The sequence below is a fragment of the Tupaia chinensis genome, unplaced genomic scaffold, assembly GCF_000334495.1.
Source record: "Tupaia chinensis unplaced genomic scaffold, TupChi_1.0 Scaffold000272_1, whole genome shotgun sequence".
NCBI lineage: Eukaryota > Metazoa > Chordata > Mammalia > Scandentia > Tupaiidae > Tupaia > Tupaia belangeri.
The window spans coordinates 7776999-7797519 of NW_006159754.1; the positions used below are offsets into that span (position 1 = coordinate 7776999).

Genomic DNA, 20521 nt, shown 5'->3' on the forward strand with positions numbered 1-20521 from the left:
AAAAAGAAAGAGAAGGAGAGAAAAGGAGAAAGCATCCCCCATGCTGCAATATCCTTTCTTCTGTTTCTCCATCCTGTTGAGATCTGGGCACCTGCACGCTTGCCAGGTATGTTTTTCAAGCTGCTGGGACCAGGGATTTGAACCACACTGGTTAGTCATGTAGGATCCAGCTCCCTTAACCATTAGGCTTTGAGACTGGCCTTATATTTTTATATCTTTGAGAGTTTGGCTAGTGGAAGCCAAAATCAGAAAGGACATTCAACACTCAGAATATTGGAAAAAATTACATTTCTGGATATGTATAAACAAAAAGCAAAACCTAGAGGCACCACCCTGTGGAATCACATCTCTTCTCTGAGGTGAAACTGCTCAGTCACAATGAGTGTCTTCTTGGAATCATGCCAGATTCTAGAATATTTTTTTGTTTCTTTCTGACCTTAGCTGGGCTCTCAGGACTAAGAACTGGAGAGTAGAGTATCTATTTATTGATATAAATTTTGGATGTCATGCTTAATTATCTCTAGTAGGCTCTTTCGTCCCATTTCCATAGCAATTAGTAAACTTTCTGTAGGACGCCTGCCATGGGGTTTCCTCCTGATGAAGCTTGTAGTGGGATTTATGGAGTTTCCTGCTAGTCACTGACTCCAGCCACCTGAACTTCTAATCCTTCCAATGAATTCTATCCTTTCATCTTCTAGTCTCTGTGCTCCTTTATTTCCCAGATAAGGGTGCACCTGCCCCTGGGAGAGACGGCATGTCTACCTCAATACTTTTACTCTGTGGTGAGAAATAAAAGACATTATTATTATTATTTTTTTTTTGAGAGATTTTCGCTATAGGGCGCGTGCGCTCGCCAGACAGAGACACAGAGACAGAAAGCGAGAAATCACCCCCCAGGGGGGATGGTCACGCCGCAATCCCTTCTTCTCCATTCTCCTCTCGGGATCATGGGCACGCACGCACACGCGCCCGGCGTGAGTTTTAAGCCACCGGGTCCGGTACGCGAACCGCGGTCGACTACGTGGGAATCCAGCGACATAGCCATTACGCTAACTGCTGGTTCCCAAAGACATTATTTTTAGTTTCAAACAAAAATAAATGTATTAAGTAATAAAATGTAAAATCCTCTTGAATTATGAATCTAAACTAGAAATTGGGTGGAACTCTTGCCCTGGTCCTAGTTTGGTTTCCTTTGCAATTTTGGATATACCAGAGGATGAGTTTAAGGAGTCTCACATCTCCTACTTGCCCATTTGATTAGCTTGCACTTATTCTTACCAAGTCTAATACAGATCCCGTTCCTGCATGGCATCCTCTGATAGACCATTCCTGAGAGCTGGTGGAGATTGTTTTTAATTTTCACAGTCATGCATGACTTCCTTATGGACCTTGTTTTTTATCTTATTTATTACTTAGTTATTTTAAAAATACACATAATACATATTAAGAACAAGGCAACCTTCTAAGTAATTAACATTTTAGTTCTTGGAACAACTATATGAAGGAGATACTCATTTGTATGTACCTCATTTGAGGTACTCATTCACACAGATGTGTATCTGTGTGTGTGTATGTGCGTGTTTTATTTGTGTATGTATACAGATGTTCCTTGACTTACAATGAAGTTGTGTTCCCAATAAACCCATTGTAAATGGAAAATACTATAAGTCAAAATACGTTTAATATACCAGACCTTCTGAACATCATAGTTTAGCCTAGCCTACCTTAAACATTCTTAGAACATTTACATTAACCAGCAATTAGATAAAATTGTCTAACACAGACTATTTTATTTTTAAATTTTATTTTAAGCCCAATGTGTACAATTATTATGTGTCAATTAAAATAATAATAAAAAGATGTTTATCAACAATAATAAGATAAACCAATAATAAATATGATTGACCAACATAATTTGGCAGCAAATGCAAATCTGAGAGAGAGAGAGAGAGAGAGAGAGAGAGGCAGCCCAGTCCGCACCTTTTTAAAGTACAAAAACTGTAAGTGGAGCCTTCATAACTCAGGGACGGATCGTGCACGTGTGTATACGTGTACATGGTCAGTGGCTTCTCCTTGTTGTAGGCATTCTAAACTCATTTCGTTCTCTGCCTAGTGAAGAAAGTGGTGCAATTTTTGTATAAAATATCTTTCGACCATTTCCTGGAATATTTGAACAATTTCTTTTAATGGCTTAATGGGAATTCTAGGTTTCCAGTTTCCCTCTGTACCCTGTTGTTTATGGTTCTAGGAAATAAGGTTTAGTTGTGCCTGCTCAAGTTTGTGAAAGTTTGGGACATTTGCGCCGAGCTCTGAGGTTTCATTCTGTCCTCTCTTAGAGCTCTGATTTCAGGGGCAGGCTCCTCCAGAACACAGCTTTCGAGGCTTTGGAAATGTAAACACTTGCTATTTACCTGCAATATCAGCAGTTTCCCTTGGAATCTCTCCTAAAGCCACATCTCAAGGAACTGATTTGGATCAAAATTTTATATTCCCCATGAGTGGAATCATTTTGAAAACATACTTGTCACAGTGGTGACTGGTTAAAAAAGAAAATCTACTGAGTGTTAGCTCAATGTAGGAATAATCACCAAAGCTTAAAAAATCAAAACCATATTTCTATTTTTGAAATAAAACCCAACTTTTTATGAATATTAGGTTGGACATTTTTCTTATTTTGTTTATAATCTAAAGGAGGGCTCTGTATTACAACAAACATTGGCTCTCTCTCTTTTATTTTTAAGGTTTTTGCCTGAGGGTACGTGCACTCTGGAGAGACAGACATGGGGAGAGGGAAAGTAAGAAATCCACCCCCCCCAAGAGATATGGACATGCCACAATCCCTTCTTCTCCATTCTCTTCTTAGGATTTTGGGCACACAGGCACACGTACCTGGCATGAGTTGCAATCTGCTGAATCCAGGACTCGAACCAAGGTAGGCCATGTGAGTCCTACCCTTCAACCACTATGCCACCTGCTGGCCCCAAAATTTTGGTTCTTTCTCGTGATCTTTGTTTCCTCTGATCTTACTTTATTTTATACATACACACACACACACTTTTCTTTGCCTCTTGTTTTAAATATCTGAGAAATGTTTCTCCGTGCCGTCAGTTCCCATGTCAACATTCATTGACTCACTAATATGGGAAACATAACTTTTACTGTTACTAACTTGCACATGATTTTCTTTTTCAAAAACTGGAAATAGTTACATGTGTCTTTATATGATCAGATAGTTAGAACATGTCAAAAATCTTTCCCTCTCTCTTCTTATCCTCTCCTTCTTCCACATGCAGCTTTGGAAACAAACTATCAGTCCTTTTATAGTCAGAGAGTACCTTAAGGGAGGTATTTCTGTTTCCTCTTGAGGGCAATCTAGAGAATTCTGCTAACATACTAAGAGGTGTGAATCAGCCCAGCAAGGCCAAATGGATCGCATGGTTGAATTCAGATCCTGAAGCAGTTACTTTGCTTATAAATGACTTTGTCTCTAATTGTGGCATATTAAGGGCAATGGACTAGAAATATTAGAAAGGACAAGAATTTAGGGTAGTATATTTGAATTACTTATTGAATATTACTTGTGATAGGCAGACATGGTATGAGAAACATAGTAACTCACACAGCCAAGAATCAATGCTTCACATAGTCATCATGACATGATCTATGCATGCATATGTACATTTGTATGTCTATATGTACACTTGTATGCATGCATTTATTTTTGGCTTTCGTATCCCAGAGAGGATTTAAGATTACTTGCCAAAATATATGTGGTATAAAGAGATACTTAAAATTGGAAGCAAGTGGATGAGAATAGCAGAATCTGAAATGAGGGTGGGAAGTTGCTGATGAGACTCGGAGTTGGTTTATTACATGAAATGTGTGCTGTAAGATGGGTTTCTTTGCTCAGGTTGGCTACAAAGTTGGCACTTCACTTCCCAGTAGCTCATATGTAGAGAAATAAAGGCCCAAAAGTGACTTAGAAAGAACAAAACCCTTCTTGATACTAAGAAAGCCAGTGAGGAATATCTCATGGAGAAATTGCAGTAAAATAATAATCAAAGTCCTCAGCAATGTCTCCTAAGGACAGCAGTGAGTTTTCTTCTGCTGTTCCATGATTCTATGCATCCGGAGGCTGGGTGATAGTCACTCCTCCAGAAAGAGCTGGTTTCCCTTTGTGAAGCTGCCTACTATTAAGCATGGCTTGGAAATCTTGGCAGTGGAGAATAGTAAAATATTATATTTCTAGATTAAAATAGGCAATAATACTTTGGCAGCTGGTGTGTAACCAGCATATAAGATACAATCGGAAGAATCTCATGTATATTTATATCCTAGAAGTAACTAAATCTTTTCTTGAGTTATTGTTATGGTTGTTAATTTTACCAACAATCATTTAATTGGTTTATTTGAATCTCACTCTTATAACTTCTGGGATATATATGGAGTAAAGAGGTTAAGAATTAAAAAAAAGTCTTACATGTTTCCTGTTTTTTTTTTCTTTTTTTTTTTTAAGAGAGATTTTTGCTATAGGGCATGTGCGCTCACCAGAGTGTCAGAGACAGAGAGACAGAAAGCAAGAAATCAACCCCCAGAGGGGATGGCCATGCCACAATCCCTTCTCCTCCAGTCTCCTCTTGGAATCTTGAACACACACATACAAGTGCCCACTGTGCTTCAGGCTGCCAGGTCTGGGACTCGAACTGCACTTGACTATGTGGAAGTCCAGCAATATAATAATGATCCTATCTGTTGGTCTCTGTGTTTGCTCTTTAAAAAAATATATTTATGAAGGTAATATATGTTTATTGTAGATTTCAAAAATGCATGATTAGACAAGTCACTTAAAAATCTCATCATCCAGAAATAACGTTGGCATATTACATAGTATATTTCTTTATGTGTATGGTGTATGCAGTGACTTTGCCTAACTTCTTTTTTTTTTTTCTTTTTTTGTTTCGGTCATAGGGCATATGCACTCTCCAGAGAGAAATCACCCTCAGGGAGGAGGGAGGAATGTCCACACCACAATCCATTCTTGTCCATTCTCCTCCTGGGATTTTGGGTATGCATGCAAACATACCTGGTATGATTTTTAAACCACCAGGCGCAGGACTTGAACTGCTGTCAGCCATGTGGGAGTCCAGTATCCCAACCGTGATACCATCTACTGGCTTATTTTTTTTTTAATTGCCAGAGGGCACATGTGTTCACTAGAGAAGAAATAGAGAGAGAAGGAGAAAGCACCCTTAGTGGGGTACAGTCATGCTGCAGTACCTGCTTCTCTATTTCTCTACCCATCAGGATCTGGGTCATGCATGCACACATGCTTGGTATGTTTCTCAGCAGGGGCTGGGATTCAAACTGCAGTTGGCCATGTGGGACCTGACTCCCTCAACTACTAGGCCCTAGGGCCGGTTATGTTTAAGTATAACTGCTAATTTTCTATTTACTTTGAACACACATAAATATGCTAAGATAGTGTGGAATGGGAAGGAAAATACAAAACCAAATCCCAGTATAAGGCAGAGACTTGATACAGAGTCTGACATTCACACCCACCTCCAATCTTTTTGTTTGTTTTTATTTGTCTCGAGTAGGTCTCAGTTTCTACAAAGAAAAATGATTCCCAAATGATTGTGCTTCAGAACATGGGACTCACTATACAAAAGCAAATATTGTTGTCCTTGTTAACTAAACCTGAGGGCTGGACAAGAACTCAATAACCAGGGCCCAGATCACATACTCTGATCCTTTAATAATGAAGGAACAGAGTAAGAAAAAAGAGAAGTGAGAAGGAACACTCTGAATTGGCAACTAGACTCAAGAGGTCATGAAGTCAAACCTAGTCCTCAGTCTTCTTCTTTGTCTCTTCCTTCCTTCCTTTCTTCCTTCCTTCCAACAGAGAGTCCATGCACTTACCAGAGTCAGAGATGAGGAAAAAAGCATCCTGCCTCCCTACCCCCGAGAAGAGAGAGAGAGAGAGAGAGAGAGAGAGAGAGAGAAGGCGTGGTCATGCTATAATCCCTACCCCAACTTTTCTCCATTCTTTTGGAATTTGGAGCACGCATCATATGTGTCCAGCATGTTTTCAAGCTGTCAGAGCCGGCATGCAAACCATGGTCACCCCTGTGGAACTCTGCTCCCTTAACCACTTAAGCTGAGCGACTGGCCCAGAATAGGACAGTAAACTTTTTCTTTTCCTGAAAACTTGACTTAGTGGTTGACCTGATGTCTCTTCACACCTAAATACTGTACTGTGTGTTTCTCTGTAAGCACATTTTCTACCTAATTGCAATACAACCAACCAAATGAGCAAGTTAACACTGATACATTGCTAATTTATAATCTTTAGACTGTGTTTGCCAATCATTTCAATTATGTGCTTTATAGCAAAAGGCTCCTGTTTAGAGTCACGTGCAACATTTAGTTTTCATTTTAGTTTTCCTTCAGTCTGAAAGAAGTCCTCAGTCTTTCTTTGACCTTGGCAGTTTCATGGGTCAGTTCTTTTGTAAAATGTCTGATGTTTCTTCATGATTTCTTTCAGGCTATGCATCTGTTGTAGGTGATGATTAACTTTAGGTGTCAACTTGACTACATTAAGGGTACCTAGAGAGTTGGTAAAACATTATTTCTGGGTGTGTCTGGGAGCAGACTGGTCTGTGAGTGGTGGACTGATTAGGGAAGGTCTGTTATCAATGTAGGCACTGTCCAGTCATCTGGGGGCATGGATAGAACAAAAAGGAAGGGGAAAGGTGATGTTGGTCTCTCTTCTGCATGCAAAACACTAGGTCTTACACTAGTGACACCCCACTGTCACCACTACCTCCTCAAGCCTTTGGCCTCAGACTAAGAGTTACACAATTGACTTCCCTGATTCTGAGGCCCTTAGACTTGGACAGCCATTCTAACATTTTTCCCTGGTTCTCCATCTTCCAGATAGTCTAATGTGTTACTTCTCAGCCTCCAGTATTATGTGAGCCAGTTTCCCTAATAAATCCTCTTTTCCTATCTATCTATCTATCTATCTATCTATCTATCTATCTATCTATCTATCTATCTATCTATCTATCTATCTATCTATCTATCTATCTATCTATCTATCTATCTATCTATCTATCTATCTATCTATCTATCTATCAATTATCTAGCTAGCTAGCTAGCTCATCTATTATCTGTCATCTATCATCTATCTGCCATGTGTCTCTGGAGAATACTGACTAGTACAGTAGAAATACCTGTTCTCTTTTGCATCTTATCAGGTCTTATACAATTTAGATTTGTCCCATTACTAGTGAAGTTTACTTTGATTACCTGATAGGTTGATATGTCAGAATTTTCCATTGAAAGTTAGTTTTAACTCCCTCTAAAGCTTTGAAATTATATTTGTTATGAAACATTTAATTCAAAAATGCATTTAAATCTGTTTGGACTCATGTTTTCCTATTTCATGTAGTAGGTTATAATTACTATTTTAATGTTGACACTCCAATTATCCTTGGATTGCCCAAGGCAGATCTGTCAGGCTTGCTTCTATCTCCTTTTGACGTTTCTTCATTATTCTTTGATTACTTCCTTACTCTCTGATACAACAAGATGTTACACACTTATTCTGTACTTCCCTTCTCCAGCTCTAGAATCTTCCATTTTTTAAAGAAACCTAGCTTTCTGTCCGGCTATTGTATTTATAACCCAGGATCTGTGTGCTAGCTGTGTTCATTACTATGGGTATTCCTGGAAGAGAGAGCTAGGCAACGTATATGTGGTTTTATTTGTATGCATTTGTAAAGACACAGCTGCATCTTTATTTATTTATTTATTTATTTATTTATTTATTTATTTATTTGTATCTCTACACCATGTAAACTGAAAATTATGAGTTCACCTGATGCTTCCAATTCCAATCTGACACCCCAGGGTTCATTCTAGATTTTTTTTTCCTTTCCATATTTGCATGTCCTTTCTCTGACAATGAGAAACTCGACCCTTAATGTCCTTAATTCATTTATTTTATCCACCCCCTGTGTATAACACACCTCTGGTGATGTCTTCTTACACACAGAGGTACTCTCCTCACTTGGCATGAGACACCTTGTGCCAGGCTGTCCCCACTTCATGGATGGCCTTTTACTGCGATAGGCTTCAGCACTGTGTGCTGGGCAGCCCCCGTGCCTGGTTGGCTGCCTCGCCCTGGTTGGGCTCTGACAGCCCCCAGTAGATTGCTTCCTCTTGTGGACACTCTTCTCACCCAGCACCGGCTCCCCATCATGTGGCAGACATCCTGGGTGGTCATGCACTTGCTCCGTTTGAGCTCTGACAACCCTGCTCTCGGCCACTGTGCCTCTGTCTTCAGGGAAAGAAGCCTACCTTACTCTGACTCAGTTCATGGCTTTAGGACTGCACTGTTTGGAATGGAAGGAAAGACAAAGGAAAAGGAGAGACGGAGAGAAAGAGAAAATTCCGACAGGGTCCTGACAGCTTGACCCACCCTTCACCTCAGTCAACCTCAGAACAGGGACATGTGGGTGTCCAGTGTATTCAGGGAGGTCTCCAAATATGAAACCTGGAAACTTCCCCTGTGGGTCTGTCTCATGGTGCTGCATTTTACCGCTGGTCCTCCATCCTGTCCTCCTCCTTCAAATTCTAAAATCAGAAACAAATAACAATATATACTATATGTTTGTTTTCCATACAAATCAGAAATGAGGCTTTCTCTAGGTCTTTAAAAAAGACTAACGTATTAAACATGTTTTTAAACTTTACATTTATTTTCTTCTTAGGGGATGAATGTAATGGTGGATAATTAGACTCGGATTCCTTATTTATATTACTATATTGGGCCAGAAGGAAAATCTCTTAATATTCAATCTTTCCTGTTTTAATATGCCCAGAAGGATTGGAAAATATTGGGAATGAACAATTCTTAGTGAAGAGACTAGATGGGAAAGCTATTCTAGTTCAAAATAAAGGTCAGCACTGCTCCCTTTAATCATTTCATGCAATTTTGTCCTGCAGGCATTTATCCTTGTCTTCCTCCATGAATTGCACTGTAAACCCTATTAACTTAATCCAGATGAAATCAGTTTCATTCCTGACTCCATTTTGTGGTTCTGTTTAGTTAATTACTACCAAGTGATCAGTGATTGAGTCTGAAAAAATACGCTTAATTATTATTAATTGAATAACCACTAAGTTAATAAAACTGTCTTAGGATATTATACTGGAAATTAATTGATTATATCGACTTTCAAGAAGCTATGCCCTGAGGAAGCTCATAAAGGAGGAATAATCCTTTTCCACTTAGGTAAAATGATGTTTAATAAGTGTTCATTAGATTGAATGTTTTCCTAATATTTGGGAGCTGGGTCGCTCACTGTAGTTAAATAGCAGTATTATTTATGTAAATTATTTATGCAAATTACCAAATTAATCAACAGAGTTAGAAAATCCAGTGCCTTCTCTGAAATTTTACTATCTGAATAGTAAGCTGGATTTAAAAAAAAATCAGTCTATATAGTTAACTATTTACTTCCTCATGTAAAAGTAATAGCAAGGTCAAGTTGATAATTCATTATATACCTCCCCTCCCACCAAAAAAGACTAGCAGAATGAATATTAAATGTACACAACGGGACCAGCAGTTGGCGTAATGGCTATGTTGCTGGACTCCCATGTAGCTGACCGTGGTTCAAGTCCAGGACCCGGTGTCTTAAACTCATGACTGGCGTGTGTGTGTGCATGCCCAAGATTCCGAGAGGAGAATGGAGGAGAAGGGATTGTAGCATGGCCATCCCCCCAGGGGATGATTTCTCGCTTTCTGTCTTTCTGGCGAACGCACGTGCCCTATAGCAAAATAAATAAATGAATAAATAAATTGTGTCTTTACGAATGCATACAAATAAAACCACATATACGTTGCCTAGCTCTCTCCTCCAAGAATACCCATAGTAATAAATAAATAAATAAATAAATAAATAAATGTTCACAACCAAATGTAGTGTTAAGGGTTGAAGATAATGAATATAATCATATTCTTGATCTGATTATTATACACTAGGCACATGCTTTTAAAAACTATACTGTACACAAATATGTACAGTGAATATATGTAAATCATGTAATACAATAAAAAGGATTAAAACATTCACAATTCTGTCCCTTTTTCTTTTAAAACCCAAGGAGCCAAGTAAGTTTCTTAAATAATAGCATAGCTTAAAATAGTGGTTTTCTGTCTCTGACTGGTTCAACCTTGCATTGTTCCATGGTTTGGGCTCAGGATTCTTGTTAACCATAAAGTGGAAGAACTGCAAGGCCTTAATGCAAGCTATTATTCTGGAATTGCCTCATAAATTTACAGACAAAAAAAAAAGTGGGGGTGTTTTTCATTTTGTAATATAATGATAGGGTTGAAAGGAGTTATCTCAAGTAAAGTAAGTGCCCTGCAGAATACACAGAATATAGGAAGCTAAAATTTCTCACTGAAAAGGACAAATGACCACACTGCCCAACAGTATGTTCAGTGATTTCACATGACTTTCAAAATACATGTCATTTTTATCCCCCTAAAACGAATGTATGTGTGTGTTTAAAAACATTAAACAGAGTCTGAATATGGCTTCAAAGATTCGACAAGAACAAAAAGCATCAAACAGCAGAATCAGAAGGAAAAAAATGAACAAGGATGAAAAGAGCAAGGTCTCTGGACACAGTCAAGAAGAAAGATTACTGGCCACTGAAAGGGATGCCCATTCAAGTTCTGAGAAGACAGAAAAGCAATAAAGTGATGAATCAATAGGAAAAATACTCTGCTAAGAGGTAAGATCAACATTTTTGCTTTTAGAAGCAAACAACTCTGAGATTTCAAAGAAAAGTGTTTTTTCCCCCGTCTTCCTTTTCATTTCTTTTTGTTTAAATCTTTGAGATCAGAATGACATCTAACAGCTTAGTGGACTTGCAGCATCCCTTGTAACTCCTGATTCTTTCCTTATCCATCCACCCATCCTCATTCTGGACCATTCTGATTAGACTCCATTATGAAACTGAATTTAAAAGAAAAAAAAAAAACTTGCCTGAAGAAATAGAATTCTTTTAAATTTAGAGCATGAGTATCTTAAACAGGGAACTTTTCCAAGCACTAAATTAGATTAGGAGGGAAGGAAGTGCTGCCTTTCTAAGGGTTAGCTTGTATTCAGTTCAGAAATATAAAACGGGGCCCTCTTGGCCACAGTTGAATACCAGTTTAGTAGACTGGGAAGGTGGGAGAAAGAGTTCAGATCACTGACTGATCATTTTGAATCCAGAAGTCCACAGAGAGTTTCTAAGGCTTCAAATAGATTGTATCATGTATGACATCACATTCTTGGCCCAGCCTCAGTAGCCTATTGGTAAAGATGCTACCGCTCTGCAGGTTGAAATCACAGGGAAAGCCCAACTTCAGGTCCTAGCCTACCCTAAAGCTAGGTGTGTGGCCTGTGCTTGTAGTCACAGCAGTTTGGGAAGCTGAGGTAGGAGGACTGAGACAAAATGAGACTTTGTCTAAAAAAATATATCATATGCATATGAAACCCAACTCATCTGTTGATGAAGTCTATAGTTCCTGATGATGTTAAGAAGTCTTGTTTTGGGGCCAGCAGGTGGTGTGGTGGTTAAGGGCACTGGACTTCCACATGGCTGACCATGGTTCGAGTCCCAGACCTGGTGGCTTGCTTTCTCACTTGCTCACTCGCTCTGTCCCTCTCTGGTTGAATTAAAAAATAAAAAGTTAAAAAAAATTCTTAAAAAGTCTTATTTTATCTATAGTAATCAGGATTATTGCCCCCACATTATAAAATGAAATCTTCACTCCACTCTATAATAACATGGTATGTCTTATCTTTCATGGGATTTGAAGTACTTCTCACTGTAGGAAGATTATATTTTTGTATACCATTTTGATATTGGGCTTGGCCATGTGACCTTCTTTGGCCAATGAAATGTGGGTAGAGGTAACCATGTGTTGGTTCCAAGCCAAGGTCTCAAGAGACACTGCATACTTCTGCACTCTCCTCTCGTGCCCCTTCATTCCAGTAAGAAGGATGAGCCATGGGTAGTGGCAGCTACTTCAGCCTAGGCTTAGAAAAGAGATTCAGGGCCGATGGTTGGCATGGTGGTTAAGGCTGCTGGATCCCATGTGGTAACTATGTGTTTCAAGTCCCAGACCCAGCAGCTTTGCTGTCTCAGATCCCAAGAGGAGACTGTAGTGTGATTATCTTCCTGGGGGATGATCTCTTACTTCTCCAACCCCCTTTTCTGTCTCTGATGAGCACATGTGTTCTATAGCAGGAAAACCCCAAAACAAAACAACAAAACTCAACTGTACAATTTTACAATGGGTTTGGGAGAATAAGTATTAATTTTTAAGATAATAAAAAAGATAAAAGTTGATTTTGATATAGATGCACTTCTCCTTAATTTTATCTTTTACATTTTCTGAAAAATTTCTTAACATTACAGAACCATACCAAAATATATTAATAGTCCCTTATTATCTTTCCATGACAAAACAGACAAAAATGTATACAATGAATAAGAACAAACATAACCAAGGAAAAAGCTTACAAAACTAAGTAGGGGGACCAGCAGTTAGTGTAATGGCTATGTCGCTGGACTCCCATGTAGTCTACCACGGTTTGTGTCCCAGACCTGGTGGCTTAAAACTCACGCCGGACGCGTGTGCATGCGTGCCCAAGATCCCAAGAGGAGAACGGAGGAGAAGGGATTGTGGTGTGGCCATCCCCCCTGGGGGGTGATTTCTCGCTTTCTGTCTCTCTGTCTCTCTCTGTCTGGCGAGCGCACGCGCCCTACAGCAAAAAAAGAGAAAAAAAAACTAAGTAGGGAACTCAGTGTTAACAGTAGAACACAGAAAGCTATTATGATAAAGAAAAAGGAATCACAAGTTAATAAAGTAGTGAAGAAACTGAAATTACAAACCATCAAAAACCTGGAATTGCTGACTGCTCAGAAATTCCACTCATAGACTGTGAGTGGTGAGTAGCAGAAGGGGTCTGGGAATCCCCTATGGACAAGGTTAATGTTAGCAGCAGACCTAATTTTAAATTATACCTTGGGTATTTGACACATCTCATGAATTTTGATGACTTGACACCTGGTTACACAGCCAACTAAGTATTTTGGAAAAAGTGAGTTCATGGGAACTTGAGTGCAGAGGCACCCAGGTGGGCCCAATAGCTTTTCACTTTTGGAGAACTGAAATAGATGCCATAGAATCTGGTGTCATCAAATAACACAAGGAAACAAAACGTTCTCATTTTTAGTTGATGCAGCATCATCAACCCCAGAAGTGTCCTCTCTAGGTCAGAGTTGAGGCACATTGTTTATGCTTCATGGATATTATGGGAAAGCATGCCTGGCTGTGCCTGTCCCAATATCTGCAAAGATGACCAATGACACTAGAAAATTGGGGTTGAACCTGCATAGTCTTTCCTGCTGGGAAACCAGAGAGAGCCTTTGGAATAGCCACAGAAATCTGGCTTACAGGATACGTGATAGATGGTACTATGGTTTGAATGTGTCCCTTCAAAATTCATGAGTTGTAATTTGGTTGTGATGGGATTAAGCGCATAGAAACTTAATATGACTGGAGAATTAAGAGGGAGGGCCTTTGGGAGGTGATTAGGATTACATAAGGTTATCAGGGTGGGTTCACCATGGTTGTAGCTTGGTGGGTTTATAAACAAAGTGACACAGAGACAGGATACATATGCTCTGCTCTTGATCCGATTCCCATGTGATCCCCTGTCCTGCCTTGGAACTCTGCAGAGAATTCCCACCAACAAAAAGACCTTCACCTGATGTAGCTCCTTGACCTTGGACCTCCCAAACCTTGAGCTGAATAAATCTCTATTTTATTAATCACCTAGGACAGAATTGAGTTGTTAGCAAAAGAAGAGCAGACTAAAGTAAGAACAGATGATGACATGTGAACAGTAGTAATGGCCCGCCTTGAGAGGTCTCTGGCTTGCCCTGCCACCTATTCTAAAACCTGGCATTTTCTTTTGTTTCCACTATTTTGCATCTGCCTTCCCCAAAGAGAGAGGCCCATGGGCTCTAAGGGCTAAATGTTTTGGGAAAAGTGAGTTCATGGGAACTCGAATACAGAAGCACCCAACTGGGCCTTAGGTTTCTTGCCAATTGTTTTCCTGGTCATAGAGGGGCTAATGTTTTCCTCCATATTATTAATGATCACAGCAGGTGATCATTAATAATGATTGCACTAATGGATCTTGCCAAAAGTATTCTGTCGGGACAGTTTCTTCTGAGATGTTGATATGGGACCCATTCTCCTTAGGCATCTCCTTAACTACTGCTACTGTCTCTTCCATGGTTCTGCCAACTTCCTTTCCATATAATCTATTCTCAATCACACTGGAGTCCAGGATAAACAGGGTAGGGATTTGGACCTTATTAAGCAGCTAAGTGTTGATCAATGGTGAAAGTAAATGTACAAAATTGTGGTCTTAGGGTGACTGAGAGTAAAAGAGGACCAGAGGGAAGGATAGGTAGCTAGAAATGGAGCCATGACAAGGTGCTAGAGTAAGATCAGGCGGGAAGGTGAGAGGAATCCCCTCAAGCAAGTGAGAGGAGGTGGGGGAGGCAGTAGCTGTAGCTGTTATTTGTGCTGGTCTTGGCCACTCCTGATCATTTCACGCTAGTATTTCTCTCAATTAAGTAGAAACTTTTTTTTTTTTTTGCACTCTAACTCAGTTTAAATTGTGGCCTTTTAAAATAAGAAAAGACTGCTTATAGATATTTTGAACCCAGGATCTCAAAACAAGATTTCTGGACTAGCAGCATCAACATTTCCTGGAAACTTGTTAAAATGGAAAATTTTTCAGTCCTGCCCAGACCTACTGAAACTCTGGGGGGTGGGGCTCAGCGATCTCTGGTTTAACAAACTTTGCCATAATTTAGACACACACTAAAGTTTGAAAACCACTGTGTTAAGCTCATTGCCCAACCCACTGTGCTCTTTCTTAATGCTTCAATCCTTTGGATTCTCCTTCCCTTACTGGACAGATTCCTTCCTAATTTCTTCGACATTATGGATATGACCCACTTCGATCAATAAATGTAAATGGGGGCCAGGTGATGATGCAGTGGTAATGCAACTGGGCCCACATGGAAAACGCTTGAGTATATGTCCCAGGACTTCCCTGACCATGTCGGTCATGTGTGCACAGGCCTTTGTCTGGGCCAGCTGAGGCTAGGTGGGTTATGGTATCAAGGTCTTACTGGGGTTGTCTGTCTCTTGTCTCTTCTCTCTCTCACTCAGAAGAAATAAATAAACCTAAAATAAAGGATGTGGGACCAGCAGTTAGCGTAATGGCTATATCACTGAACTCCCATGTAGTAGACCACAGTTTGGATCCTGGACCCAGTGGCTTAAACTCATGCCGGGCGCGTGTGTGTGCGTGCCCAAGATCCCCGAGAGGAGAATGGAGGAGAAGAGATTGTGGCATGGCCATCCCCCCTTGGGGATGATTTCTCGCTTTCTATCTCTCCATCTCTCTCTTTCTTTCTGGCAAGCGCATGCGCCCTATAGCATCTATGCGCCCTATATGCGCCCTATTTTCTAAAGAAAAATAAATAAACTAAAAGGATGTAAGCGAAATTCTGTGTTTCTTCAGGTTAAAGGACTTCAGAGTCAGAACATGATTTTCCCTGTTCTCTCTCTAGCCGTGGCAATTATAGAAGGCTATTTTGATATGGATGTCTCTGTATAACCAAAACATGCAGGCATATCAACACACCATGTAAAGGGCAGCTTCACTCAAGGTCACCTGCCCAGTTTTGTATGAGCTATAAATAAACTCTGTGTAAAGCCACTGGGAGTTTGAGGTTGTTACCATAGCCTGAATTGGCCTTGACTAATTTGCTCAATGATAAAAACAGTACACAGTTTCTGATACTTTAGCAATAGATATTACTTAATTAAATGAATTGAACAAAGAATAAGTTTTATATTCAATCAACAAACGCCCGTAACTGTGGGAGTAGATCAGTCATATTAGCTCAATTCAGTTTTATTAATTTACTTTTAATTTATTATTTTTAAAAAATTTGGTCAGAGAGAGACAGAAAGAGGGAGAGAGGGAAAGTGAGAAGACAACCACTTCCAATGGAAACTAAGCTTCTGGAGGAAAGAGGGCTACTGCTCACTTCAAGAGCAGTGAAAACTATCAGAAGAGTGAAAGTAACCCTTCAATCATAGACACTGATATTTCTTGAATTTACTGGATTTACACAAATTTCCTTTATTAAAGCCAATTTAGACTTTGATTAGCTTAGAATTAAATTATTTAGTTACTGAAAAACCTGAAAATATGAAGAATATTTTCTTTAAACCTAGAAGTAAAAATGAGACACATAATAAAAATCAGGATTCTTTTGAGTTATGCCGCCTAGTCCTTAGTGCTTTATTTTAGGAAACAACTACCTGTTTCCCTTCCGAGCTAACTTTCGGTAATAGGTTTGTCTTCTGACTCTAAAACAATTTTATAAAATATTTTTATTATGGATACACCTTACACAGCCTTTAAAATATTCTTTATGAAAAACAACTTTGTATTTTAAGTTTATTTGCTTTGACAGCTTTAACTCTTCATATCTAGATCTTAATTATTTTTTAAAACTCATTGGTTTCTTATATAAATTCCAAGGCATGTCTAATAGTCTGTTGTTGCAATCTGTTTCTGTTTTCTGAGTAAACAAAAAATAAAATGTCTTTAGAATTAATTACATGTATAAAAATTTAGTGACTCTCAAAATTCAATGGAATGAAATATCTAGAAATTGACATCTCAGCGTTTTAAATAAATCCAGTCTTCAGGAATGTCCTTGGCTCTCTCAGGATCTTAAGAACATGAAGATTGTTGGGAAATTCTTATGAGAGTTAAGAAAGAACAAGAACCCCATGCTATAAAACATAAGAAAAAGAACTCAGTATTTTGGTCAGAAGCAAGTTTTCTCATGAAAATGAAAAAAATACAATTTAATTCATGTGACTTTTTGTTGACTCTGACTTATTTTGTCGCTTTGGTATATTTGTTTGGAAGGCTTTGCTATTGGACCCTTAGACGAAGACTCAGAGCTCTGAGCTTCATTGGTCTTGCCGAGTGACGTTGGGAAAACTGCTTCATCTTTTCATATTTGTGAATCCCTAGAATGAAGAGAATTGAACCACTTACGTTCTCAAAAGGATTATGAGTTTTTATATGAAAAGCTGAGCAATACTTCAAACTGCACAGAGCATCTGGAGAAAGTCAGAGTGGAGCTGAAAGACAGGTTGTGCTGTCCAATTTCCACGGGGTTCTGTCGAACTTAGTGGGCAGTTCTGCCGCCAGGACTGGCTTCACCAGCTAACTGTGGCCTTGAGATGTTTCTCTTACTCCACCCTCTCTAACCCTCCACCTGGCACTTAGACTCCTGGCTCCATTCCCTAGGACCACTCCCCTGGTCTTGGATTCTATTTCAACTAGCTGCTCTCTGGTTCTCTTGGTTCTTTTCCTCTGCTCTTGCTTAGTCCCTACTGTCTTTTGAACTGGGCCTCTGCCTAGCTCCCCTCACCACCAGTCTCTCAGGGACTAGAGCCTCAGAATCCACCCTCTTTGGCCATGCTGTCATTTTGATTGTCGAGCTAACCACCTCCAAACTTTGGCTTGCTCTTTCCTCCAGGGGCCTACAGATTAGCTCTCCACTTGCTTCTTGTTGAAACTGTTGGATCTTCCATGTACCCCACATTATAAAGCCCCTCTGACTGACAGGAGGGCAGACAGAATGTTCTGAGGTGAGAGGCAGGGGTGTGGGGTACGTGGGTGGGGGCAGAAGGCAGTATGTAAGGAGGGCACCTAGGAGAGTTATTGCAAGAAAGGCCACATGGTCAAGAAGTGGATTGGCAAGAATAAAACCATAATGCTGCCCAACAGTCAGAGCTCAATGCTCAGACTGGCCCACAAAGTCTAGTCTATCATTGCTTATGGATTTTTGTTTTTATGTATATCTTAGTCTGTTAGTGCTGCTATAACAAAATAGTCAAGACCAAATAATTTATAAAAACAACTGAGATTTATTTCTCTGTTTTTCCTAGGAAGTCCAAGATCAAACTGGAAACAGATTTGGTGTCTTGTGAGAGCTTGGTTTTTGTTGCCAAGATGACATCTTAAATGCTGCTTCCTTCAGAAGGATCAAACACTTCCTGGAAACAGATGTGGTGTCTTGTGAGAGCTTGGTTTTTGTTGACAAGATGACATCTTAAATGCTGCTTCCTTCAGAAGGATCAAACACTTCCTCACCTGATAGAACAGAAGAGAGAGGAGGGAGTCTTTATGAAAAACAACTTTGTATTTTAAGTTTATTTGCTTTGACAGCTTTAACTCTTCATATCTAGATCTTAATTATTTTTTAAAACTCATTGGTTTCTTATATAAATTCCAAGGCATGTCTAATAGTCTGTTGTTGCAATCTGTTTCTGTTTTCTGAGTAAACAAAAAATAAAATGTCTTTAGAATTAATTACATGTTTAAACATTTAGTGACTCTCAAAATTCAATGGAATGAAATATCTAGAAATTGACATCTCAGCGTTTTAAATAAATCCAGTCTTCAGGAATGTCCTTGGCTCTCTCAGGATCTTAAGAACATGAAGATTGTTGGGAAATTCTTATGAGAGTTAAGAAAGAACAAGAACCCCATGCTATAAAACATAAGAAAAAGAACTCAGTATTTTGGTCAGAAGCAAGTTTTCTCATGAAAATGAAAAAAATACAATTTAATTCATGTGACTTTTTGTTGACTCTGACTTATTTTGTCGCTTTGGTATATTTGTTTGGAAGGCTTTGCTATTGGACCCTTAGACGAAGACTCAGAGCTCTGAGCTTCATTGGTCTTGCCGAGTGACGTTGGGAAAACTGCTTCATCTTTTCATATTTGTGAATCCCTAGAATGAAGAGAATTGAACCACTTACGTTCTCAAAAGGATTATGAGTTTTTATATGAAAAGCTGAGCAATACTTCAAACTGCACAGAGCATCTGGAGAAAGTCAGAGTGGAGCTGAAAGACAGGTTGTGCTGTCCAATTTCCACGGGGTTCTGTCGAACTTAGTGGGCAGTTCTGCCGCCAGGACTGGCTTCACCAGCTAACTGTGGCCTTGAGATGTTTCTCTTACTCCACCCTCTCTAACCCTCCACCTGGCACTTAGACTCCTGGCTCCATTCCCTAGGACCACTCCCCTGGTCTTGGATTCTATTTCAACTAGCTGCTCTCTGGTTCTCTTGGTTCTTTTCCTCTGCTCTTGCTTAGTCCCTACTGTCTTTTGAACAGAATGTTCTGAGGTGAGAGGGCGGGGTGTGGGGTACGTGGGTGGGGGCAGAAGGCAGTATGTAAGGAGGGCACCTAGGAGAGTTATTGCAAGAAAGGCCACATGGTCAAGAAGTGGATTGCCAAGAATAAAACCATAATGCTGCCCAACAGTCAGAGCTCAATGCTCAGACTGGCCCACAAAGTCTAGTCTATCATTGCTTATGGATTTTTGTTTTTATGTATATCTTAGTCTGTTAGTGCTGCTATAACAAAATAGTCAAGACCAAATAATTTATAAAAACAACTGAGATTTATTTCTCTGTTTTTCCTAGGAAGTCCAAGATCAAACTGGAAACAGATTTGGTGTCTTGTGAGAGCTTGGTTTTTGTTGCCAAGATGACATCTTAAATGCTGCTTCCTTCAGAAGGATCAAACACTTCCTCGCCTGATAGAACAGACTGCTTCCTTCAGAAGGATCAAACACTTCCTCACCTGGTAGAACAGAAGAGAGAGGAGGGAGGGAGGGGGGGAGAGAGAGAGAGAGAGAACTCCCTCAAGCCTTTTTGTAGTGTCCTAATCTCTGCCCTCATGAGTTAATCACTCCCTAAAGCGCCCCACCTCTTAATACTTAGGTGATTAAGTTTCTACATATGGGGGCTGGACAGTGATGCAGTTATAAAATGCAACACTCTGAGAGACTGATCTACTTGTGATGGTTCTGGGTTCATGTCCGGAGACCTCCCTAAGCATACTAGGGATCTGTATGCCCATGATCCAGGGTTGTCTGAGGCTAGGGGAGGGGTTTGCAATTCAAGATCTTCTTGAGGGTACTGTTTCTCTCTCTCTCTCACTCACAAAATAAATAAACTTCAAAAAATTCTTCAAAATATGAATTTGGGGAAATACATTCAGACCAAAACAATCGATTTCTGTAGTTAGTGACTCTTTTTTTAGGCCATTATCCTTTTCCCTCCCACTTCATCCCCTACCCCTGAGTATTCTTCAGGTCCACCTCTGAGTATTTAGTCATCATAGAAACCTTTTTTCCTATCAGGAAATAGCTACTGTCCAGGTTCTTTTGTGCTGTAACTTGATCTTATTCTTTGGGCCTATGTGGACAACTGGGCATGTAAAATCTATTTTTTTTAATTATTACTTAATTTTA

At 39.6% G+C, this 20521-nt stretch overlaps 1 long non-coding RNA gene across 1 annotated transcript; it reads left to right on the forward strand.

Annotated features, from left to right (window-relative positions):
* Positions 1 to 2897: 2897 nt before the first annotated feature.
* On the forward strand, positions 2898 to 18235 carry LOC102502657 (uncharacterized). The gene is made up of 5 exons (XR_334720.3): positions 2898 to 2932; positions 10603 to 10815; positions 17223 to 17343; positions 17734 to 17845; positions 18146 to 18235. It is a non-coding gene; the product is annotated as an uncharacterized LOC102502657 (long non-coding RNA).
* The last annotated feature ends 2286 nt before the right edge of the window (positions 18236 to 20521 follow it).